Below are 23352 nucleotides of genomic sequence, written 5' to 3' on the forward strand. Positions count from 1 at the left end.
TTTTACAGGATGAAAATGGTGAAATGGTAAGAAAGGATGTTGAGAAGGCCGAACTTTTTAATTCCTATTTTGCATCTGTTTTCTCTCAGAAAGAAAATGTAACATCAACTGATCTTCACTGTCCTATTAAAGGAATTGAAGAATCCAGGTTATCTGTAAACAGAAAGATTGTGAGGGAATATTTAGCTAACATAAATGAGTTCAAGTCTCCAGGTCCAGATGAATTACACCCCAGAGTACTGAAGGAGATCGTAGAAGAAATTTTAGAACCACTCTCCATATTCTTTGAAAATTTTTGGAGAACAGGAGAAGTCCCAGAAGACTGGAGAAGAGCAAATGTTGTTCCTATCTTCAAAAAGGGGAAGAAGGTGGACCCAGGGAACTATAGGCCGGTGAGTCTGACTTCTATACCAGGAAAGATCTTTGAACAAATTATTAAACAACATGTATGTAAGTACATGGATAAGAATGAAATGATTAACCAGAGTCAGCATGGGTTTGTAACTAACAAGTCATGTCAGACTAACTTAATTTCCTTCTATGACAGAATCACTGACTGGGTGGATCAGGGAAATGCTGTAGATATAGTATATCTTGACTTCAGCAAAGCATTTGACAAAGTATCTCACACCATCCTTATTGAAAAAATGACCAAGTATGGAATGGACCAGGCAACTGTTAGGTGGATTCATAACTGGCTTAGTGATCACACTCAAAGAGTGGTCATAAATGGCTTCACATCCAGCTGGATGAATGTCTCAAGTGGGGTACCACAGGGCTCTGTCCTGGGACCTGTATTGTTCAACATCTTTATCAATGATTTAGATGAAGGAATTGATTGTAAACTGATTAAATTTGCTAATGACACAAAGCTAGGAGGGATAGATAACACTAGAGAAGAGAGAGAGAGAATGCAAAAAGACCTAAATAAACTGGAGCATGGTATACTGCTCCGGACCCCGGCTTTCTGCACCTCCTCGCTTCGGAGACGACTCCGCTATGGCTTCGGGGCTTCATAAACCAGTGCACCCTGCACTTTGAACTCCTGTCCCACCAGTTTAACTCCGACCGGGCCAAAGTAGCCTTCATCATGTCCCATCTCACGGGGGAGGCACTGGCTTGGCTAAATCGTCTATGGGAGAGAGGAGACCCCCTGGTGTCCGACTTGCCTGCCTTTCTCACGGCTTTCCGGAAAGTCTTCGACGAACCCGGACGGAAGACCTCATCCGCATCGTCTCTGCTACGCCTCCGTCAGGGAAGTCTCACCGTGGGCCAATATGCTATACGGTTCCGTACCCTTGCCTCGGAGCTGGCCTGGGATAACGACGCTCTGGTGTCTGTCTTCTGGGAGGGTCTGTCCGGCCGTATTAAAGATGAACTCGCCGGTCGGGACATTCCTACCACTCTCGATGACTTAATAACTCTCGCCACCCGGATTGACCTACGGTTCCAGGAGCGTGCCAAAGAGGTCACCCGTGAGAGGAGGTTTCCACGTCTAGCTCCTACCTTCCAGAAACCCGTCACTCCCTCCGTTTCTCCCCAGGTACACTCTCCTGAGCCTATGCAGGTCGACCAGACCAAGATGGTCAAAACCCGTCAGGACTTACGCCGTGCCGAGGGGAGCTGCTTCTACTGTGGCAGTAAGGAGCACCGGATCCGTACCTGCCCGGAGAGGTCGGGAAACGCCTGTGTCTAGGTTCGCTCAGAGAGGTCGACCTAGACAAGAATAAATCCTCTCCATCTCTGCTGCTGTCAGTCTCAATTATCTGCGGGGAGAATCGTTTTTTTCGAACTAGCCCAACTTGACTCTGGAGCAGCCGGAAATCTTATTTCACAGTCCCTGGTAGAAAAACACCGCATTCCCACCAAACCTCTGGCTGTACCCTTATCTGTCGCTGCCGTGGATGGGGGCCTCTTACCACGTCCCATCCAACTCATCACCGAATCCATTACTCTGCAGGTGGGAATGCTGCATTCTGAGAGCATCTCTTTTCATGTTCTGCCTGGACTCTCTCACGCCCTCTTACTAGGCCTACCTTGGCTCCAGAAACATGCACCCGTGCTTGAATGGAAGACCGGAGAAGTCCTTCGTTGGGGACAGGACTGCCATAAGACTTGTTTGGTTCCCGTTCATCCCGTCCGTCCTTCTCCTACCCCAACTAATCTACCTGGACTTCCGATTCCTTATTGGTCATTTGCTGATGTCTTTAATAAAAAGGAGGCAGAGACATTACCCCCTCATAGACCATACGACTGTCCTATCGACCTGTTACCCGGTACTATGCCTCCCCGTGGGCGTATTTACCCTTTGTCCGCTGCTGAGACCCGGTCGATGTCCGAATATATTGAGGAGAATCTGGCCCGGGGATTCATCCGGAAATCTACCTCCCGGCGGGAGCAGGCTTCTTTTTCGTTAAAAAGAAGGATGGCTCTCTCCGTCCCTGTATAGACTATAGAGGCCTTAACCAGATCACGGTGAAGAATAAGTACCCCCTTCCGCTCATTCCGGAGTTATTTGATCGTCTGAGGGGGGCTAGAATCTTCACCAAACTGGACCTCCGTGGGGCGTACAACCTGGTCCGTATCCATCAGGGGGATGAATGGAAGACTGCATTCAACACCCGGGACGGCCACTATGAATATCTGGTAATGCCCTTTGGTCTCTGTAATGCTCCTGCCGTCTTTCAAGAGTTGGTCAATGACATCTTCCGGGACCTTCTCTACTCCTGTGTAGTGGTGTACCTGGACGACATCTTGGTCTTCTATCCGGATCTCCAGACTCACCGGAGGGATGTTCGTCAGGTCCTGCTCAGGCTCAGGCAGAATCACCTCTTCGCTAAATATGAGAAGTGCCTCTTTGAGCAGACCTCGCTTCCGTTTTTGGGCTACATTATTTCTCAGACCGGCCTCCGAATGGATCCAGAGAAACTGTCTGCCATCGAGAAATGGCCTCGACCGGAGGGGTTGAAGGCTATTCAGCGGTTCCTGGGCTTCGCCAACTACTACCGCCTCTTCATACCGCACTTCTCTTCCCGGACTGCCCCAATTTCCGCGCTCACCCGTAAGGGCACTAATCCCAGAGAGTGGCCGCCCGAAGCAGAGGAGGCCTTTCTTTCCTTAAAACAGGCCTTCTCTTCCGCCCCGGTGCTGCATCGCCCGGACGGCAACAAGCAGTTCTTCCTGGGAGTTGATGCCTCCTCCTCTGGAGCCGGAGCGGTACTTACCCAAAAATCGTCTTCCGGGAGAATGGTAACTTGTGGCTTCTTCTCCAAACTCTTCTCCTCTTCTGAGCGCAACTATTCCATAGGAGACCGAGAGTTATTGGCCATCAAGCTGGCATTGGAGGAGTGGCGTTACCTACTCGAGGGGGCTCTTCACCCGGTAATAATTTACACTGACCACAAGAACTTGGCTTACCTCCAGCATGCCCAGAGACTTAACCCGCGCCAAGCCCGGTGGTCCTTGTTTTTTGCTCGCTTTGATTTTGTTCTTCATTTTCGCCCGGCTGACAAAAACATCAAAGCAGACGCCTTGTCCCGATCCTTTCTGGTGTCCGATCTCGAGGAAGAACCTAAACATATCATCGATCCCGCCAGAGTAATGCAGGTGGCTCCCGTGAGTCTAAATCGTCTCCCTCCCGGTAAGACGTTCGTTTCAGTACCTGATCAGGAGAAGATCCTACACTGGGGCCATTCGTCTAAACTAGCTGGCCACGCCGGTCAGAAAAAGACCCTCCAGCTTATTACCCGGCACTACTGGTGGCCTACCCTGCACAAGGACGTAATAGACTTTGTTTCTGCCTGTGTGTCCTGCGCCCGCAACAAAGTCCCGAGACACCTGCCAGCCGGTCGCCTCCTTCCGCTTCCTGTGCCTGCTGCCCCCTGGGAGCATATTGCTATGGACTTCATAACTGATCTCCCCGTCTCTGCCGGTTGTACGGTCATTTGGGTGGTCGCTGACCGCTTTTCCAAGATGGCTCACTTTATTCCCCTGCCAGGCCTCCCGTCTGCACCCGAGCTGGCTAAAGACTTTATCCGCCACATCTTCCGTCTTCATGGCCTGCCCCTCCACATCGTGTCGGATCGTGGGGTACAGTTCACTTCTCGTTTCTGGAGAGCCACTTGTAAATTGCTAGACGTCACCCTGGACTTCTCCTCTGCTTACCACCCACAGTCTAATGGTCAAGTGGAGCGGATCAATCAGATCCTGACCAGTTACCTCCGGCACTTCGTTAATGCCCACCATTCTGACTGGGTGGATCTCCTGCCATGGGCCGAATTCTCTTACAACAATCACGAGAGCGAATCTTCCTCCAAATTCCCGTTTTTTGTAGTCTTCGGTCAGCACCCTCGGATCCCATTTCCCGTCTCCACCTCGGTGGATAATCCGGCTGCGGAATCTCTTGTTAACAAATTTTCCTCCATGTGGGAGAGTACCCGGTCCGCACTCCTTCAGTCGTCCGAGCGTATGAAAAGACATGCTGACAAAAAACGTCTGGATCCTCAATTCCGTCCAGGGGATAAGGTCTGGCTCTCGTCCAAGTATGTCCGGCTCAAGATTCCTTCCTATAAGTTAGGGCCTCGGTTCATCGGTCCTCTGGAGGTCATCAGTCAGATCAACCCGGTGGCCTATAAATTGAAACTCCCGGCCAACTTGCGGATCCCTAACTCCTTCCATGTATCTCTCCTCAAACCCGTGGTACTTAAATCTTTTTCCAAGTCTACAGGTACGCCTCCTGCTCCGGTTTCCGCTGAAAACGAGTTTGAGGTAGAGAACATTCTGGCCACAAAAAGGGTAAGAGGAAAGACCTTTTTTCTAGTAGATTGGAAGGGGTTTGGTCCTGAAGAGAGAACGTGGGAGCCCCGGGAGAACATCCATGCCCCTCTCATCCTTGCTAAATTTCTGTCTGGCCTAAAAAAGGGGGGGCCTAAAGGGGGGGGTACTGTAGCGTCGGCGTCCCTGCCCTCTGCTAGGCAGGGACGCTGTTCCCCTCACCTCTCCGCTCCGAGCCCGGCGTCCTCCTCCCGCTCTGCTGGCAGCGCGCTCCTTCCCGGCCACGGTGCTTAGGGCGCGCGCGCGCGAGCGCGCTCCCCCCCTCTTAAAGGGGCCGCGCGCGCCGTCCTAAGGAGTCCCCGGCCAATGGCCGGAGGACTTCACCATATATAAGGCACCTCCTCCAAAATGGAGGTGCCCGAGCAATGTTGTTGCACTGTTCACTACTCTGCTTCAGCCCTCAGGTCCCGTTTCCAGTTACCTGCCAGTTACCTGCCAGTTTCCTGCCAAATTGCTGTCTGATTCCTGCCTGTTATCCGCTTACCTGCTTGCTAGCCTGAGGTCCGACGGTCTGCCTTCCGACACCTGTCAGTCTGTCTATGAACCAGCTTGCCCGCTCACCTGGGAGCGCCCACCTGCTACCTGCCTGCTAGCCTACCTGGAGGTTCCGCCGTCACGTGCTGTGACCACCTGCCAGTCCAGAGACTCTTGCCCGCTCACCTGGGAGCGCTCATCTGCTACCTGTCTGCTAGCCTACCTGGAGGCTCCGCCGTCACGTGCTGTGACCACCTGCCAGTCCAGAGACTCTTGCCCGCTCACCTGGGAGCGCTCATCTGCTACCTGCCTGTTAGCCTACCTGGAGGCTCCGCCGTCACATGCTGTGACCACCTGCTTATCCAGAGACTCTCGCCTGCTCACCTGGGAGCACACATCTGTCATCTGCCTGCTAGCCTACCTGGAGGCTCAGCCGTCTCAGGTCGTACCTACCCTTTACCCAGAGACTGTCCCGGTCACTTGCCGTGACCTCCTGCCCGTTCACCCAGAGACTGTCCCGGTCACTTGCCGTGACCTCCTGCCTGTTCACCCAGAGACTGCCCCGGTCACTTGCTGTGACCTCCTGCCCGTTTACCCAGAGACTGTCCCGGTCACCTGCTGTGACTACCTGCCTGTCTTCCCTGGTCGCCACCCGCTTCCTTACAAGGACCGCCCCCTTGTATAAGTTGCTCAGAGGTTCCGCCTCCCAGACCCGTTACAGTTTGCTCGGGCCATGGAACCCGGTGGCACCCAAGCTCCCTCGCTCTCGGACCTTTGTCATGAACTGTCCCGTCAGAGGTCCCAACAGGAGTCCATCCTGAGTCACCTGCGGAATGTCAATTCTCGCCTGGACACTCTGACTGCTCCACCAGCAACCACCGCTAGTGTCTTGACTCGCAACCCGGCAGCTCCGCTGCCCACCAATACCATGGTATCCTGCTCCGGACCCCGGCTTTCTGCACCTCCTCGCTTCGGAGGCGACTCCGCTCTGGCTCGGGGCTTCATAAACCAGTGCACCCTGCACTTTGAACTCCTGTCCCACCAGTTTAACTCCGACCGGGCCAAAGTAGCCTTCATCATGTCCCATCTCACGGGGGAGGCACTGGCTTGGCTAAATCGTCTATGGGAGAGAGGAGACCCCCTGGTGTCCGACTTGCCTGCCTTTCTCACGGCTTTCCGGAAAGTCTTCGACGAACCCGGACGGAAGACCTCATCCGCATCGTCTCTGCTACGCCTCCGTCAGGGAAGTCTCACCGTGGGCCAATATGCTATACGGTTCCGTACCCTTGCCTCGGAGCTGGCCTGGGATAACGACGCTCTGGTGTCTGTCTTCTGGGAGGGTCTGTCCGGCCGTATTAAAGATGAACTCGCCGGTCGGGACATTCCTACCACTCTCGATGACTTAATAACTCTCGCCACCCGGATTGACCTACGGTTCCAGGAGCGTGCCAAAGAGGTCACCCGTGAGAGGAGGTTTCCACGTCTAGCTCCTACCTTCCAGAAACCCGTCACTCCCTCCGTTTCTCCCCAGGTACACTCTCCTGAGCCTATGCAGGTCGACCAGACCAAGATGGTCAAAACCCGTCAGGACTTACGCCGTGCCGAGGGGAGCTGCTTCTACTGTGGCAGTAAGGAGCACCGGATCCGTACCTGCCCGGAGAGGTCGGGAAACGCCTGTGTCTAGGTTCGCTCAGAGAGGTCGACCTAGACAAGAATAAATCCTCTCCATCTCTGCTGCTGTCAGTCTCAATTATCTGCGGGGAGAATCGTTTTTTTCGAACTAGCCCAACTTGACTCTGGAGCAGCCGGAAATCTTATTTCACAGTCCCTGGTAGAAAAACACCGCATTCCCACCAAACCTCTGGCTGTACCCTTATCTGTCGCTGCCGTGGATGGGGGCCTCTTACCACGTCCCATCCAACTCATCACCGAATCCATTACTCTGCAGGTGGGAATGCTGCATTCTGAGAGCATCTCTTTTCATGTTCTGCCTGGACTCTCTCACGCCCTCTTACTAGGCCTACCTTGGCTCCAGAAACATGCACCCGTGCTTGACTGGAAGACCGGAGAAGTCCTTCGTTGGGGACAGGACTGCCATAAGACTTGTTTGGTTCCCGTTCATCCCGTCCGTCCTTCTCCTACCCCAACTAATCTACCTGGACTTCCGATTCCTTATTGGTCATTTGCTGATGTCTTTAATAAAAAGGAGGCAGAGACATTACCCCCTCATAGACCATACGACTGTCCTATCGACCTGTTACCCGGTACTATGCCTCCCCGTGGGCGTATTTACCCTTTGTCCGCTGCTGAGACCCGGTCGATGTCCGAATATATTGAGGAGAATCTGGCCCGGGGATTCATCCGGAAATCTACCTCCCGGCGGGAGCAGGCTTCTTTTTCGTTAAAAAGAAGGATGGCTCTCTCCGTCCCTGTATAGACTATAGAGGCCTTAACCAGATCACGGTGAAGAATAAGTACCCCCTTCCGCTCATTCCGGAGTTATTTGATCGTCTGAGGGGGGCTAGAATCTTCACCAAACTGGACCTCCGTGGGGCGTACAACCTGGTCCGTATCCGTCAGGGGGATGAATGGAAGACTGCATTCAACACCCGGGACGGCCACTATGAATATCTGGTAATGCCCTTTGGTCTCTGTAATGCTCCTGCCGTCTTTCAAGAGTTGGTCAATGACATCTTCCGGGACCTTCTCTACTCCTGTGTAGTGGTGTACCTGGACGACATCTTGGTCTTCTATCCGGATCTCCAGACTCACCGGAGGGATGTTCGTCAGGTCCTGCTCAGGCTCAGGCAGAATCACCTCTTCGCTAAATATGAGAAGTGCCTCTTTGAGCAGACCTCGCTTCCGTTTTTGGGCTACATTATTTCTCAGACCGGCCTCCGAATGGATCCAGAGAAACTGTCTGCCATCGAGAAATGGCCTCGACCGGAGGGGTTGAAGGCTATTCAGCGGTTCCTGGGCTTCGCCAACTACTACCGCCTCTTCATACCGCACTTCTCTTCCCGGACTGCCCCAATTTCCGCGCTCACCCGTAAGGGCACTAATCCCAGAGAGTGGCCGCCCGAAGCAGAGGAGGCCTTTCTTTCCTTAAAACAGGCCTTCTCTTCCGCCCCGGTGCTGCATCGCCCGGACGGCAACAAGCAGTTCTTCCTGGGAGTTGATGCCTCCTCCTCTGGAGCCGGAGCGGTACTTACCCAAAAATCGTCTTCCGGGAGAATGGTAACTTGTGGCTTCTTCTCCAAACTCTTCTCCTCTTCTGAGCGCAACTATTCCATAGGAGACCGAGAGTTATTGGCCATCAAGCTGGCATTGGAGGAGTGGCGTTACCTACTCGAGGGGGCTCTTCACCCGGTAATAATTTACACTGACCACAAGAACTTGGCTTACCTCCAGCATGCCCAGAGACTTAACCCGCGCCAAGCCCGGTGGTCCTTGTTTTTTGCTCGCTTTGATTTTGTTCTTCATTTTCGCCCGGCTGACAAAAACATCAAAGCAGACGCCTTGTCCCGATCCTTTCTGGTGTCCGATCTCGAGGAAGAACCTAAACATATCATCGATCCCGCCAGAGTAATGCAGGTGGCTCCCGTGAGTCTAAATCGTCTCCCTCCCGGTAAGACGTTCGTTTCAGTACCTGATCAGGAGAAGATCCTACACTGGGGCCATTCGTCTAAACTAGCTGGCCACGCCGGTCAGAAAAAGACCCTCCAGCTTATTACCCGGCACTACTGGTGGCCTACCCTGCACAAGGACGTAATAGACTTTGTTTCTGCCTGTGTGTCCTGCGCCCGCAACAAAGTCCCGAGACACCTGCCAGCCGGTCGCCTCCTTCCGCTTCCTGTGCCTGCTGCCCCCTGGGAGCATATTGCTATGGACTTCATAACTGATCTCCCCGTCTCTGCCGGTTGTACGGTCATTTGGGTGGTCGCTGACCGCTTTTCCAAGATGGCTCACTTTATTCCCCTGCCAGGCCTCCCGTCTGCACCCGAGCTGGCTAAAGACTTTATCCGCCACATCTTCCGTCTTCATGGCCTGCCCCTCCACATCGTGTCGGATCGTGGGGTACAGTTCACTTCTCGTTTCTGGAGAGCCACTTGTAAATTGCTAGACGTCACCCTGGACTTCTCCTCTGCTTACCACCCACAGTCTAATGGTCAAGTGGAGCGGATCAATCAGATCCTGACCAGTTACCTCCGGCACTTCGTTAATGCCCACCATTCTGACTGGGTGGATCTCCTGCCATGGGCCGAATTCTCTTACAACAATCACGAGAGCGAATCTTCCTCCAAATTCCCGTTTTTTGTAGTCTTCGGTCAGCACCCTCGGATCCCATTTCCCGTCTCCACCTCGGTGGATAATCCGGCTGCGGAATCTCTTGTTAACAAATTTTCCTCCATGTGGGAGAGTACCCGGTCCGCACTCCTTCAGTCGTCCGAGCGTATGAAAAGACATGCTGACAAAAAACGTCTGGATCCTCAATTCCGTCCAGGGGATAAGGTCTGGCTCTCGTCCAAGTATGTCCGGCTCAAGATTCCTTCCTATAAGTTAGGGCCTCGGTTCATCGGTCCTCTGGAGGTCATCAGTCAGATCAACCCGGTGGCCTATAAATTGAAACTCCCGGCCAACTTGCGGATCCCTAACTCCTTCCATGTATCTCTCCTCAAACCCGTGGTACTTAAATCTTTTTCCAAGTCTACAGGTATGCCTCCTGCTCCGGTTTCCGCTGAAAACGAGTTTGAGGTAAAGAACATTCTGGCCACAAAAAGGGTAAGAGGAAAGACCTTTTTTCTAGTAGATTGGAAGGGGTTTGGTCCTGAAGAGAGAACGTGGGAGCCCCGGGAGAACATCCATGCCCCTCTCATCCTTGCTAAATTTCTGTCTGGCCTAAAAAAGGGGGGGCCTAAAGGGGGGGGTACTGTAGCGTCGGTGTCCCTGCCCTCTGCTAGGCAGGGACGCTGTTCCCCTCACCTCTCCGCTCCGAGCCCGGCGTCCTCCTCCCGCTCTGCTGGCAGCGCGCTCCTTCCCGGCCACGGTGCTTAGGGCGCGCGCGCGCGAGCGCGCTCCCCCCCTCTTAAAGGGGCCGCGCGCGCCGTCCTAAGGAGTCCCCGGCCAATGGCCGGAGGACTTCACCATATATAAGGCACCTCCTCCAAAATGGAGGTGCCCGAGCAATGTTGTTGCACTGTTCACTACTCTGCTTCAGCCCTCAGGTCCCGTTTCCAGTTACCTGCCAGTTACCTGCCAGTTTCCTGCCAAATTGCTGTCTGATTCCTGCCTGTTATCCGCTTACCTGCTTGCTAGCCTGAGGTCCGACGGTCTGCCTTCCGACACCTGTCAGTCTGTCTATGGACCAGCTTGCCCGCTCACCTGGGAGCGCCCACCTGCTACCTGCCTGCTAGCCTACCTGGAGGTTCCGCCGTCACGTGCTGTGACCACCTGCCAGTCCAGAGACTCTTGCCCGCTCACCTGGGAGCGCTCATCTGCTACCTGTCTGCTAGCCTACCTGGAGGCTCCGCCGTCACGTGCTGTGACCACCTGCCAGTCCAGAGACTCTTGCCCGCTCACCTGGGAGCGCTCATCTGCTACCTGCCTGTTAGCCTACCTGGAGGCTCCGCCGTCACATGCTGTGACCACCTGCTTATCCAGAGACTCTCGCCTGCTCACCTGGGAGCACACATCTGCCATCTGCCTGCTAGCCTACCTGGAGGCTCAGCCGTCTCAGGTCGTACCTACCCTTTACCCAGAGACTGTCCCGGTCACTTGCCGTGACCTCCTGCCCGTTCACCCAGAGACTGTCCCGGTCACTTGCCGTGACCTCCTGCCTGTTCACCCAGAGACTGCCCCGGTCACTTGCTGTGACCTCCTGCCCGTTCACCCAGAGACTGTCCCGGTCACTTGCCGTGACCTCCTGCCTGTTCACCCAGAGACTGCCCCGGTCACTTGCTGTGACCTCCTGCCCGTTTACCCAGAGACTGTCCCGGTCACCTGCTGTGACTACCTGCCTGTCTTCCCTGGTCGCCACCCGCTTCCTTACAAGGACCGCCCCCTTGTATAAGTTGCTCAGAGGTTCCGCCTCCCAGACCCGTTACAGTTTGCTCGGGCCATGGAACCCGGTGGCACCCAAGCTCCCTCGCTCTCGGACCTTTGTCATGAACTGTCCCGTCAGAGGTCCCAACAGGAGTCCATCCTGAGTCACCTGCGGAATGTCAATTCTCGCCTGGACACTCTGACTGCTCCACCAGCAACCACCGCTAGTGTCTTGACTCGCAACCCGGCAGCTCCGCTGCCCACCAATACCATGGTGTCCTGCTCCGGACCCCGGCTTTCTGCACCTCCTCGCTTCGGAGGCGACTCCGCTCTGGCTCGGGGCTTCATAAACCAGTGCACCCTGCACTTTGAACTCCTGTCCCACCAGTTTAACTCCGACCGGGCCAAAGTAGCCTTCATCATGTCCCATCTCACGGGGGAGGCACTGGCTTGGCTAAATCGTCTATGGGAGAGAGGAGACCCCCTGGTGTCCGACTTGCCTGCCTTTCTCACGGCTTTCCGGAAAGTCTTCGACGAACCCGGACGGAAGACCTCATCCGCATCGTCTCTGCTACGCCTCCGTCGGGGAAGTCTCACCGTGGGCCAATATGCTATACGGTTCCGTACCCTTGCCTCGGAGCTGGCCTGGGATAACGACGCTCTGGTGTCTGTCTTCTGGGAGGGTCTGTCCGGCCGTATTAAAGATGAACTCGCCGGTCGGGACATTCCTACCACTCTCGATGACTTAATAACTCTCGCCACCCGGATTGACCTACGGTTCCAGGAGCGTGCCAAAGAGGTCACCCGTGAGAGGAGGTTTCCACGTCTAGCTCCTACCTTCCAGAAACCCGTCACTCCCTCCGTTTCTCCCCAGGTACACTCTCCTGAGCCTATGCAGGTCGACCAGACCAAGATGGTCAAAACCCGTCAGGACTTACGCCGTGCCGAGGGGAGCTGCTTCTACTGTGGCAGTAAGGAGCACCGGATCCGTACCTGCCCGGAGAGGTCGGGAAACGCCTGTGTCTAGGTTCGCTCAGAGAGGTCGACCTAGACAAGAATAAATCCTCTCCATCTCTGCTGCTGTCAGTCTCAATTATCTGCGGGGAGAATCGTTTTTTTCGAACTAGCCCAACTTGACTCTGGAGCAGCCGGAAATCTTATTTCACAGTCCCTGGTAGAAAAACACCGCATTCCCACCAAACCTCTGGCTGTACCCTTATCTGTCGCTGCCGTGGATGGGGGCCTCTTACCACGTCCCATCCAACTCATCACCAAATCCATTACTCTGCAGGTGGGAATGCTGCATTCTGAGAGCATCTCTTTTCATGTTCTGCCTGGACTCTCTCACGCCCTCTTACTAGGCCTACCTTGGCTCCAGAAACATGCACCCGTGCTTGACTGGAAGACCGGAGAAGTCCTTCGTTGGGGACAGGACTGCCATAAGACTTGTTTGGTTCCCGTTCATCCCGTCCGTCCTTCTCCTACCCCAACTAATCTACCTGGACTTCCGATTCCTTATTGGTCATTTGCTGATGTCTTTAATAAAAAGGAGGCAGAGACATTACCCCCTCATAGACCATACGACTGTCCTATCGACCTGTTACCCGGTACTATGCCTCCCCGTGGGCGTATTTACCCTTTGTCCGCTGCTGAGACCCGGTCGATGTCCGAATATATTGAGGAGAATCTGGCCCGGGGATTCATCCGGAAATCTACCTCCCGGCGGGAGCAGGCTTCTTTTTCGTTAAAAAGAAGGATGGCTCTCTCCGTCCCTGTATAGACTATAGAGGCCTTAACCAGATCACGGTGAAGAATAAGTACCCCCTTCCGCTCATTCCGGAGTTATTTGATCGTCTGAGGGGGGCTAGAATCTTCACCAAACTGGACCTCCGTGGGGCGTACAACCTGGTCCGTATCCGTCAGGGGGATGAATGGAAGACTGCATTCAACACCCGGGACGGCCACTATGAATATCTGGTAATGCCCTTTGGTCTCTGTAATGCTCCTGCCGTCTTTCAAGAGTTGGTTAATGACATCTTCCGGGACCTTCTCTACTCCTGTGTAGTGGTGTACCTGGACGACATCTTGGTCTTCTATCCGGATCTCCAGACTCACCGGAGGGATGTTCGTCAGGTCCTGCTCAGGCTCAGGCAGAATCACCTCTTCGCTAAATATGAGAAGTGCCTCTTTGAGCAGACCTCGCTTCCGTTTTTGGGCTACATTATTTCTCAGACCGGCCTCCGAATGGATCCAGAGAAACTGTCTGCCATCGAGAAATGGCCTCGACCGGAGGGGTTGAAGGCTATTCAGCGGTTCCTGGGCTTCGCCAACTACTACCGCCTCTTCATACCGCACTTCTCTTCCCGGACTGCCCCAATTTCCGCGCTCACCCGTAAGGGCACTAATCCCAGAGAGTGGCCGCCCGAAGCAGAGGAGGCCTTTCTTTCCTTAAAACAGGCCTTCTCTTCCGCCCCGGTGCTGCATCGCCCGGACGGCAACAAGCAGTTCTTCCTGGGAGTTGATGCCTCCTCCTCTGGAGCCGGAGCGGTACTTACCCAAAAATCGTCTTCCGGGAGAATGGTAACTTGTGGCTTCTTCTCCAAACTCTTCTCCTCTTCTGAGCGCAACTATTCCATAGGAGACCGAGAGTTATTGGCCATCAAGCTGGCATTGGAGGAGTGGCGTTACCTACTCGAGGGGGCTCTTCACCCGGTAATAATTTACACTGACCACAAGAACTTGGCTTACCTCCAGCATGCCCAGAGACTTAACCCGCGCCAAGCCCGGTGGTCCTTGTTTTTTGCTCGCTTTGATTTTGTTCTTCATTTTCGCCCGGCTGACAAAAACATCAAAGCAGACGCCTTGTCCCGATCCTTTCTGGTGTCCGATCTCGAGGAAGAACCTAAACATATCATCGATCCCGCCAGAGTAATGCAGGTGGCTCCCGTGAGTCTAAATCGTCTCCCTCCCGGTAAGACGTTCGTTTCAGTACCTGATCAGGAGAAGATCCTACACTGGGGCCATTCGTCTAAACTAGCTGGCCACGCCGGTCAGAAAAAGACCCTCCAGCTTATTACCCGGCACTACTGGTGGCCTACCCTGCACAAGGACGTAATAGACTTTGTTTCTGCCTGTGTGTCCTGCGCCCGCAACAAAGTCCCGAGACACCTGCCAGCCGGTCGCCTCCTTCCGCTTCCTGTGCCTGCTGCCCCCTGGGAGCATATTGCTATGGACTTCATAACTGATCTCCCCGTCTCTGCCGGTTGTACGGTCATTTGGGTGGTCGCTGACCGCTTTTCCAAGATGGCTCACTTTATTCCCCTGCCAGGCCTCCCGTCTGCACCCGAGCTGGCTAAAGACTTTATCCGCCACATCTTCCGTCTTCATGGCCTGCCCCTCCACATCGTGTCGGATCGTGGGGTACAGTTCACTTCTCGTTTCTGGAGAGCCACTTGTAAATTGCTAGACGTCACCCTGGACTTCTCCTCTGCTTACCACCCACAGTCTAATGGTCAAGTGGAGCGGATCAATCAGATCCTGACCAGTTACCTCCGGCACTTCGTTAATGCCCACCATTCTGACTGGGTGGATCTCCTGCCATGGGCCGAATTCTCTTACAACAATCACGAGAGCGAATCTTCCTCCAAATTCCCGTTTTTTGTAGTCTTCGGTCAGCACCCTCGGATCCCATTTCCCGTCTCCACCTCGGTGGATAATCCGGCTGCGGAATCTCTTGTTAACAAATTTTCCTCCATGTGGGAGAGTACCCGGTCCGCACTCCTTCAGTCGTCCGAGCGTATGAAAAGACATGCTGACAAAAAACGTCTGGATCCTCAATTCCGTCCAGGGGATAAGGTCTGGCTCTCGTCCAAGTATGTCCGGCTCAAGATTCCTTCCTATAAGTTAGGGCCTCGGTTCATCGGTCCTCTGGAGGTCATCAGTCAGATCAACCCGGTGGCCTATAAATTGAAACTCCCGGCCAACTTGCGGATCCCTAACTCCTTCCATGTATCTCTCCTCAAACCCGTGGTACTTAAATCTTTTTCCAAGTCTACAGGTATGCCTCCTGCTCCGGTTTCCGCTGAAAACGAGTTTGAGGTAAAGAACATTCTGGCCACAAAAAGGGTAAGAGGAAAGACCTTTTTTCTAGTAGATTGGAAGGGGTTTGGTCCTGAAGAGAGAACGTGGGAGCCCCGGGAGAACATCCATGCCCCTCTCATCCTTGCTAAATTTCTGTCTGGCCTAAAAAAGGGGGGGCCTAAAGGGGGGGGTACTGTAGCGTCGGTGTCCCTGCCCTCTGCTAGGCAGGGACGCTGTTCCCCTCACCTCTCCGCTCCGAGCCCGGCGTCCTCCTCCCGCTCTGCTGGCAGCGCGCTCCTTCCCGGCCACGGTGCTTAGGGCGCGCGCGCGCGAGCGCGCTCCCCCCCTCTTAAAGGGGCCGCGCGCGCCGTCCTAAGGAGTCCCCGGCCAATGGCCGGAGGACTTCACCATATATAAGGCACCTCCTCCAAAATGGAGGTGCCCGAGCAATGTTGTTGCACTGTTCACTACTCTGCTTCAGCCCTCAGGTCCCGTTTCCAGTTACCTGCCAGTTACCTGCCAGTTTCCTGCCAAATTGCTGTCTGATTCCTGCCTGTTATCCGCTTACCTGCTTGCTAGCCTGAGGTCCGACGGTCTGCCTTCCGACACCTGTCAGTCTGTCTATGGACCAGCTTGCCCGCTCACCTGGGAGCGCCCACCTGCTACCTGCCTGCTAGCCTACCTGGAGGTTCCGCCGTCACGTGCTGTGACCACCTGCCAGTCCAGAGACTCTTGCCCGCTCACCTGGGAGCGCTCATCTGCTACCTGTCTGCTAGCCTACCTGGAGGCTCCGCCGTCACGTGCTGTGACCACCTGCCAGTCCAGAGACTCTTGCCCGCTCACCTGGGAGCGCTCATCTGCTACCTGCCTGTTAGCCTACCTGGAGGCTCCGCCGTCACATGCTGTGACCACCTGCTTATCCAGAGACTCTCGCCTGCTCACCTGGGAGCACACATCTGCCATCTGCCTGCTAGCCTACCTGGAGGCTCAGCCGTCTCAGGTCGTACCTACCCTTTACCCAGAGACTGTCCCGGTCACTTGCCGTGACCTCCTGCCCGTTCACCCAGAGACTGTCCCGGTCACTTGCCGTGACCTCCTGCCTGTTCACCCAGAGACTGCCCCGGTCACTTGCTGTGACCTCCTGCCCGTTCACCCAGAGACTGTCCCGGTCACTTGCCGTGACCTCCTGCCTGTTCACCCAGAGACTGCCCCGGTCACTTGCTGTGACCTCCTGCCCGTTTACCCAGAGACTGTCCCGGTCACCTGCTGTGACTACCTGCCTGTCTTCCCTGGTCGCCACCCGCTTCCTTACAAGGACCGCCCCCTTGTATAAGTTGCTCAGAGGTTCCGCCTCCCAGACCCGTTACAGTTTGCTCGGGCCATGGAACCCGGTGGCACCCAAGCTCCCTCGCTCTCGGACCTTTGTCATGAACTGTCCCGTCAGAGGTCCCAACAGGAGTCCATCCTGAGTCACCTGCGGAATGTCAATTCTCGCCTGGACACTCTGACTGCTCCACCAGCAACCACCGCTAGTGTCTTGACTCGCAACCCGGCAGCTCCGCTGCCCACCAATACCATGGTATCCTGCTCCGGACCCCGGCTTTCTGCACCTCCTCGCTTCGGAGGCGACTCCGCTCTGGCTCGGGGCTTCATAAACCAGTGCACCCTGCACTTTGAACTCCTGTCCCACCAGTTTAACTCCGACCGGGCCAAAGTAGCCTTCATCATGTCCCATCTCACGGGGGAGGCACTGGCTTGGCTAAATCGTCTATGGGAGAGAGGAGACCCCCTGGTGTCCGACTTGCCTGCCTTTCTCACGGCTTTCCGGAAAGTCTTCGACGAACCCGGACGGAAGACCTCATCCGCATCGTCTCTGCTACGCCTCCGTCGGGGAAGTCTCACCGTGGGCCAATATGCTATACGGTTCCGTACCCTTGCCTCGGAGCTGGCCTGGGATAACGACGCTCTGGTGTCTGTCTTCTGGGAGGGTCTGTCCGGCCGTATTAAAGATGAACTCGCCGGTCGGGACATTCCTACCACTCTCGATGACTTAATAACTCTCGCCACCCGGATTGACCTACGGTTCCAGGAGCGTGCCAAAGAGGTCACCCGTGAGAGGAGGTTTCCACGTCTAGCTCCTACCTTCCAGAAACCCGTCACTCCCTCCGTTTCTCCCCAGGTACACTCTCCTGAGCCTATGCAGGTCGACCAGACCAAGATGGTCAAAACCCGTCAGGACTTACGCCGTGCCGAGGGGAGCTGCTTCTACTGTGGCAGTAAGGAGCACCGGATCCGTACCTGCCCGGAGAGGTCGGGAAACGCCTGTGTCTAGGTTCGCTCAGAGAGGTCGACCTAGACAAGAATAAATCCTCTCCATCTCTGCTGCTGTCAGTCTCAATTATCTGCGGGGAGAATCGTTTTTTTCGAACTAGCCCAACTTGACTCTGGAGCAGCCGGAAATCTTATTTCACAGTCCCTGGTAGAAAAACACCGCATTCCCACCAAACCTCTGGCTGTACCCTTATCTGTCGCTGCCGTGGATGGGGGCCTCTTACCACGTCCCATCCAACTCATCACCAAATCCATTACTCTGCAGGTGGGAATGCTGCATTCTGAGAGCATCTCTTTTCATGTTCTGCCTGGACTCTCTCACGCCCTCTTACTAGGCCTACCTTGGCTCCAGAAACATGCACCCGTGCTTGACTGGAAGACCGGAGAAGTCCTTCGTTGGGGACAGGACTGCCATAAGACTTGTTTGGTTCCCGTTCATCCCGTCCGTCCTTCTCCTACCCCAACTAATCTACCTGGACTTCCGATTCCTTATTGGTCATTTGCTGATGTCTTTAATAAAAAGGAGGCAGAGACATTACCCCCTCATAGACCATACGACTGTCCTATCGACCTGTTACCCGGTACTATGCCTCCCCGTGGGCGTATTTACCCTTTGTCCGCTGCTGAGACCCGGTCGATGTCCGAATATATTGAGGAGAATCTGGCCCGGGGATTCATCCGGAAATCTACCTCCCGGCGGGAGCAGGCTTCTTTTTCGTTAAAAAGAAGGATGGCTCTCTCCGTCCCTGTATAGACTATAGAGGCCTTAACCAGATCACGGTGAAGAATAAGTACCCCCTTCCGCTCATTCCGGAGTTATTTGATCGTCTGAGGGGGGCTAGAATCTTCACCAAACTGGACCTCCGTGGGGCGTACAACCTGGTCCGTATCCGTCAGGGGGATGAATGGAAGACTGCATTCAACACCCGGGACGGCCACTATGAATATCTGGTAATGCCCTTTGGTCTCTGTAATGCTCCTGCCGTCTTTCAAGAGTTGGTCAATGACATCTTCCGGGACCTTCTCTACTCCTGTGTAGTGGTGTACCTGGACGACATCTTGGTCTTCTATCCGGATCTCCAGACTCACCGGAGGGATGTTCGTCAGGTCCTGCTCAGGCTCAGGCAGAATCACCTCTTCGCTAAATATGAGAAGTGCCTCTTTGAGCAGACCTCGCTTCCGTTTTTGGGCTACATTATTTCTCAGACCGGCCTCCGAATGGATCCAGAGAAACTGTCTGCCATCGAGAAATGGCCTCGACCGGAGGGGTTGAAGGCTATTCAGCGGTTCCTGGGCTTCGCCAACTACTACCGCCTCTTCATACCGCACTTCTCTTCCCGGACTGCCCCAATTTCCGCGCTCACCCGTAAGGGCACTAATCCCAGAGAGTGGCCGCCCGAAGCAGAGGAGGCCTTTCTTTCCTTAAAACAGGCCTTCTCTTCCGCCCCGGTGCTGCATCGCCCGGACGGCAACAAGCAGTTCTTCCTGGGAGTTGATGCCTCCTCCTCTGGAGCCGGAGCGGTACTTACCCAAAAATCGTCTTCCGGGAGAATGGTAACTTGTGGCTTCTTCTCCAAACTCTTCTCCTCTTCTGAGCGCAACTATTCCATAGGAGACCGAGAGTTATTGGCCATCAAGCTGGCATTGGAGGAGTGGCGTTACCTACTCGAGGGGGCTCTTCACCCGGTAATAATTTACACTGACCACAAGAACTTGGCTTACCTCCAGCATGCCCAGAGACTTAACCCGCGCCAAGCCCGGTGGTCCTTGTTTTTTGCTCGCTTTGATTTTGTTCTTCATTTTCGCCCGGCTGACAAAAACATCAAAGCAGACGCCTTGTCCCGATCCTTTCTGGTGTCCGATCTCGAGGAAGAACCTAAACATATCATCGATCCCGCCAGAGTAATGCAGGTGGCTCCCGTGAGTCTAAATCGTCTCCCTCCCGGTAAGACGTTCGTTTCAGTACCTGATCAGGAGAAGATCCTACACTGGGGCCATTCGTCTAAACTAGCTGGCCACGCCGGTCAGAAAAAGACCCTCCAGCTTATTACCCGGCACTACTGGTGGCCTACCCTGCACAAGGACGTAATAGACTTTGTTTCTGCCTGTGTGTCCTGCGCCCGCAACAAAGTCCCGAGACACCTGCCAGCCGGTCGCCTCCTTCCGCTTCCTGTGCCTGCTGCCCCCTGGGAGCATATTGCTATGGACTTCATAACTGATCTCCCCGTCTCTGCCGGTTGTACGGTCATTTGGGTGGTCGCTGACCGCTTTTCCAAGATGGCTCACTTTATTCCCCTGCCAGGCCTCCCGTCTGCACCCGAGCTGGCTAAAGACTTTATCCGCCACATCTTCCGTCTTCATGGCCTGCCCCTCCACATCGTGTCGGATCGTGGGGTACAGTTCACTTCTCGTTTCTGGAGAGCCACTTGTAAATTGCTAGACGTCACCCTGGACTTCTCCTCTGCTTACCACCCACAGTCTAATGGTCAAGTGGAGCGGATCAATCAGATCCTGACCAGTTACCTCCGGCACTTCGTTAATGCCCACCATTCTGACTGGGTGGATCTCCTGCCATGGGCCGAATTCTCTTACAACAATCACGAGAGCGAATCTTCCTCCAAATTCCCGTTTTTTGTAGTCTTCGGTCAGCACCCTCGGATCCCATTTCCCGTCTCCACCTCGGTGGATAATCCGGCTGCGGAATCTCTTGTTAACAAATTTTCCTCCATGTGGGAGAGTACCCGGTCCGCACTCCTTCAGTCGTCCGAGCGTATGAAAAGACATGCTGACAAAAAACGTCTGGATCCTCAATTCCGTCCAGGGGATAAGGTCTGGCTCTCGTCCAAGTATGTCCGGCTCAAGATTCCTTCCTATAAGTTAGGGCCTCGGTTCATCGGTCCTCTGGAGGTCATCAGTCAGATCAACCCGGTGGCCTATAAATTGAAACTCCCGGCCAACTTGCGGATCCCTAACTCCTTCCATGTATCTCTCCTCAAACCCGTGGTACTTAAATCTTTTTCCAAGTCTACAGGTACGCCTCCTGCTCCGGTTTCCGCTGAAAACGAGTTTGAGGTAGAGAACATTCTGGCCACAAAAAGGGTAAGAGGAAAGACCTTTTTTCTAGTAGATTGGAAGGGGTTTGGTCCTGAAGAGAGAACGTGGGAGCCCCGGGAGAACATCCATGCCCCTCTCATCCTTGCTAAATTTCTGTCTGGCCTAAAAAAGGGGGGGCCTAAAGGGGGGGGTACTGTAGCGTCGGCGTCCCTGCCCTCTGCTAGGCAGGGACGCTGTTCCCCTCACCTCTCCGCTCCGAGCCCGGCGTCCTCCTCCCGCTCTGCTGGCAGCGCGCTCCTTCCCGGCCACGGTGCTTAGGGCGCGCGCGCGCGAGCGCGCTCCCCCCCTCTTAAAGGGGCCGCGCGCGCCGTCCTAAGGAGTGCCCGGCCAATGGCCGGAGGACTTCACCATATATAAGGCACCTCCTCCAAAATGGAGGTGCCCGAGCAATGTTGTTGCACTGTTCACTACTCTGCTTCAGCCCTCAGGTCCCGTTTCCAGTTACCTGCCAGTTACCTGCCAGTTTCCTGCCAAATTGCTGTCTGATTCCTGCCTGTTATCCGCTTACCTGCTTGCTAGCCTGAGGTCCGACGGTCTGCCTTCCGACACCTGTCAGTCTGTCTATGGACCAGCTTGCCCGCTCACCTGGGAGCGCCCACCTGCTACCTGCCTGCTAGCCTACCTGGAGGTTCCGCCGTCACGTGCTGTGACCACCTGCCAGTCCAGAGACTCTTGCCCGCTCACCTGGGAGCGCTCATCTGCTACCTGTCTGCTAGCGTACCTGGAGGCTCCGCCGTCACGTGCTGTGACCACCTGCCAGTCCAGAGACTCATGCCCGCTCACCTGGGAGCGCTCATCTGCTACCTGCCTGTTAGCCTACCTGGAGGCTCCGCCGTCACATGCTGTGACCACCTGCTTATCCAGAGACTCTCGCCTGCTCACCTGGGAGCACACATCTGCCATCTGCCTGCTAGCCTACCTGGAGGCTCAGCCGTCTCAGGTCGTACCTACCCTTTACCCAGAGACTGTCCCGGTCACTTGCCGTGACCTCCTGCCCGTTCACCCAGAGACTGTCCCGGTCACTTGCCGTGACCTCCTGCCCGTTCACCCAGAGACTGTCCCGGTCACTTGCCGTGACCTCCTGCCCGTTCACCCAGAGACTGTCCCGGTCACTTGCCGTGACCTCCTGCCCGTTTACCCAGAGACTGCCCCGGTCACTTGCTGTGACCTCCTGCCCGTTTACCCAGAGACTGTCCCGGTCACCTGCTGTGACTACCTGCCTGTCTTCCCTGGTTGCCACCCGCTTCCTTACAAGGACCGCCCCCTTGTATAAGTTGCTCAGAGGTTCCGCCTCCCAGACCCGTTACAGGCAGCAACTAACAGAATGGTTTTTAACAGGGAAAAATGCAAAGTACTACATCTGGGCAATAAAAATGAAAAAAGCATATACAGAATGGGAGGAATAGAGCTAAGCAACAGTACATGTGAAAAAGACTTAGGTATACTAATAGATCATAGACTGAACATGAGTCAACAGTGTGATGCAGCAGCAAAAAAGGCAAATACAATTCTGGGATGTATTAACAGAAGCATACAGTCTAGATCACGTGAAGTCATTATCGGTCTTTACTCCTCTTTGGTCAGACCTCATCTGGAATACTGTGTACAGTTTTGGGCACCACATTTTAAAAAAGACATCGACAAACTGGAGCAAGTTCACAGAAGAGCGACCAGAATGGTGACTGGTCTGCAAACCATGTCCTATGAGGAACGGTTACAGGATTTGGGAATGTTTAGCTTGCAAAAAAGAAGACTGAAAGGAGACTTAATAGCTGTCTACAAATATCTCAAGGGCTGTCACATTGTAGAAGGATCATCTTTATTCTCATTTGCACAAGGAAAGACTAGAAGCAATGGGATGAAACTGAACGGGAGGAGACACAGATTAGATATTAGAAAAAACTTTTTGACAGTTAGGGTGATTAATGAGTGGAACAGGCTGCCACGAGAAGTGGTGAGTTCCCCTTCAAAGGACGTCTTCAAACAGAGGCTGGACAGATATCTGTCTGAGATGATCTAGTGAATCCTGCTTTGAGCAGGGGGTTGGACCAGATGACCCAGGAGGTCCCTTCCAACTCTACCATTCTATGATTCTATGCTTCTATTTGGGCAGATACACGGACAATAATTGCTTCTCAATCCAAATGCTGACAACATGATTATCATTATTATTTATTGTATATTTTGGTGTTTTTTTGTTATACCAGACATTTATGGCTTATTTATATGCAATGACATTCTAATAAGTGGAGGTCTAAGCAATGGTGACAATAACAAAGTCTAGACCCGATGGGCTGCAGTGGTCGGGGAGGCTTTGCTGCCTCTTTGGCATTTTTTGTCTAGAAACAGCTCCATTTACTTCCAAGGTGCAAATGTGGGAACTGATTTGGGTTGTGTTGTCATTCTCTACAAAGCTAATTTATGGACAGGAGTGTGCAGGAGAACAGCTGTATCCTGATGGTATATCCCATCCTTGCA

General features: G+C 54.2%; 1 protein-coding gene across 1 annotated transcript in view; it reads right to left on the bottom strand.

Moving 5' to 3' along the window:
* Window positions 1–23352, bottom strand: part of SPTBN4 (spectrin beta, non-erythrocytic 4) — a 140777-nt gene that overhangs the window by 102948 nt on the left and 14477 nt on the right. The gene's annotated exons all lie outside the window — the stretch shown is intronic.

The sequence above is a fragment of the Phyllobates terribilis genome, unplaced genomic scaffold (genome assembly GCF_046119375.1).
Source record: "Phyllobates terribilis strain yellow unplaced genomic scaffold, ASM4611937v1 Scaffold_7__3_contigs__length_470593459, whole genome shotgun sequence".
NCBI lineage: Eukaryota > Metazoa > Chordata > Amphibia > Anura > Dendrobatidae > Phyllobates > Phyllobates terribilis.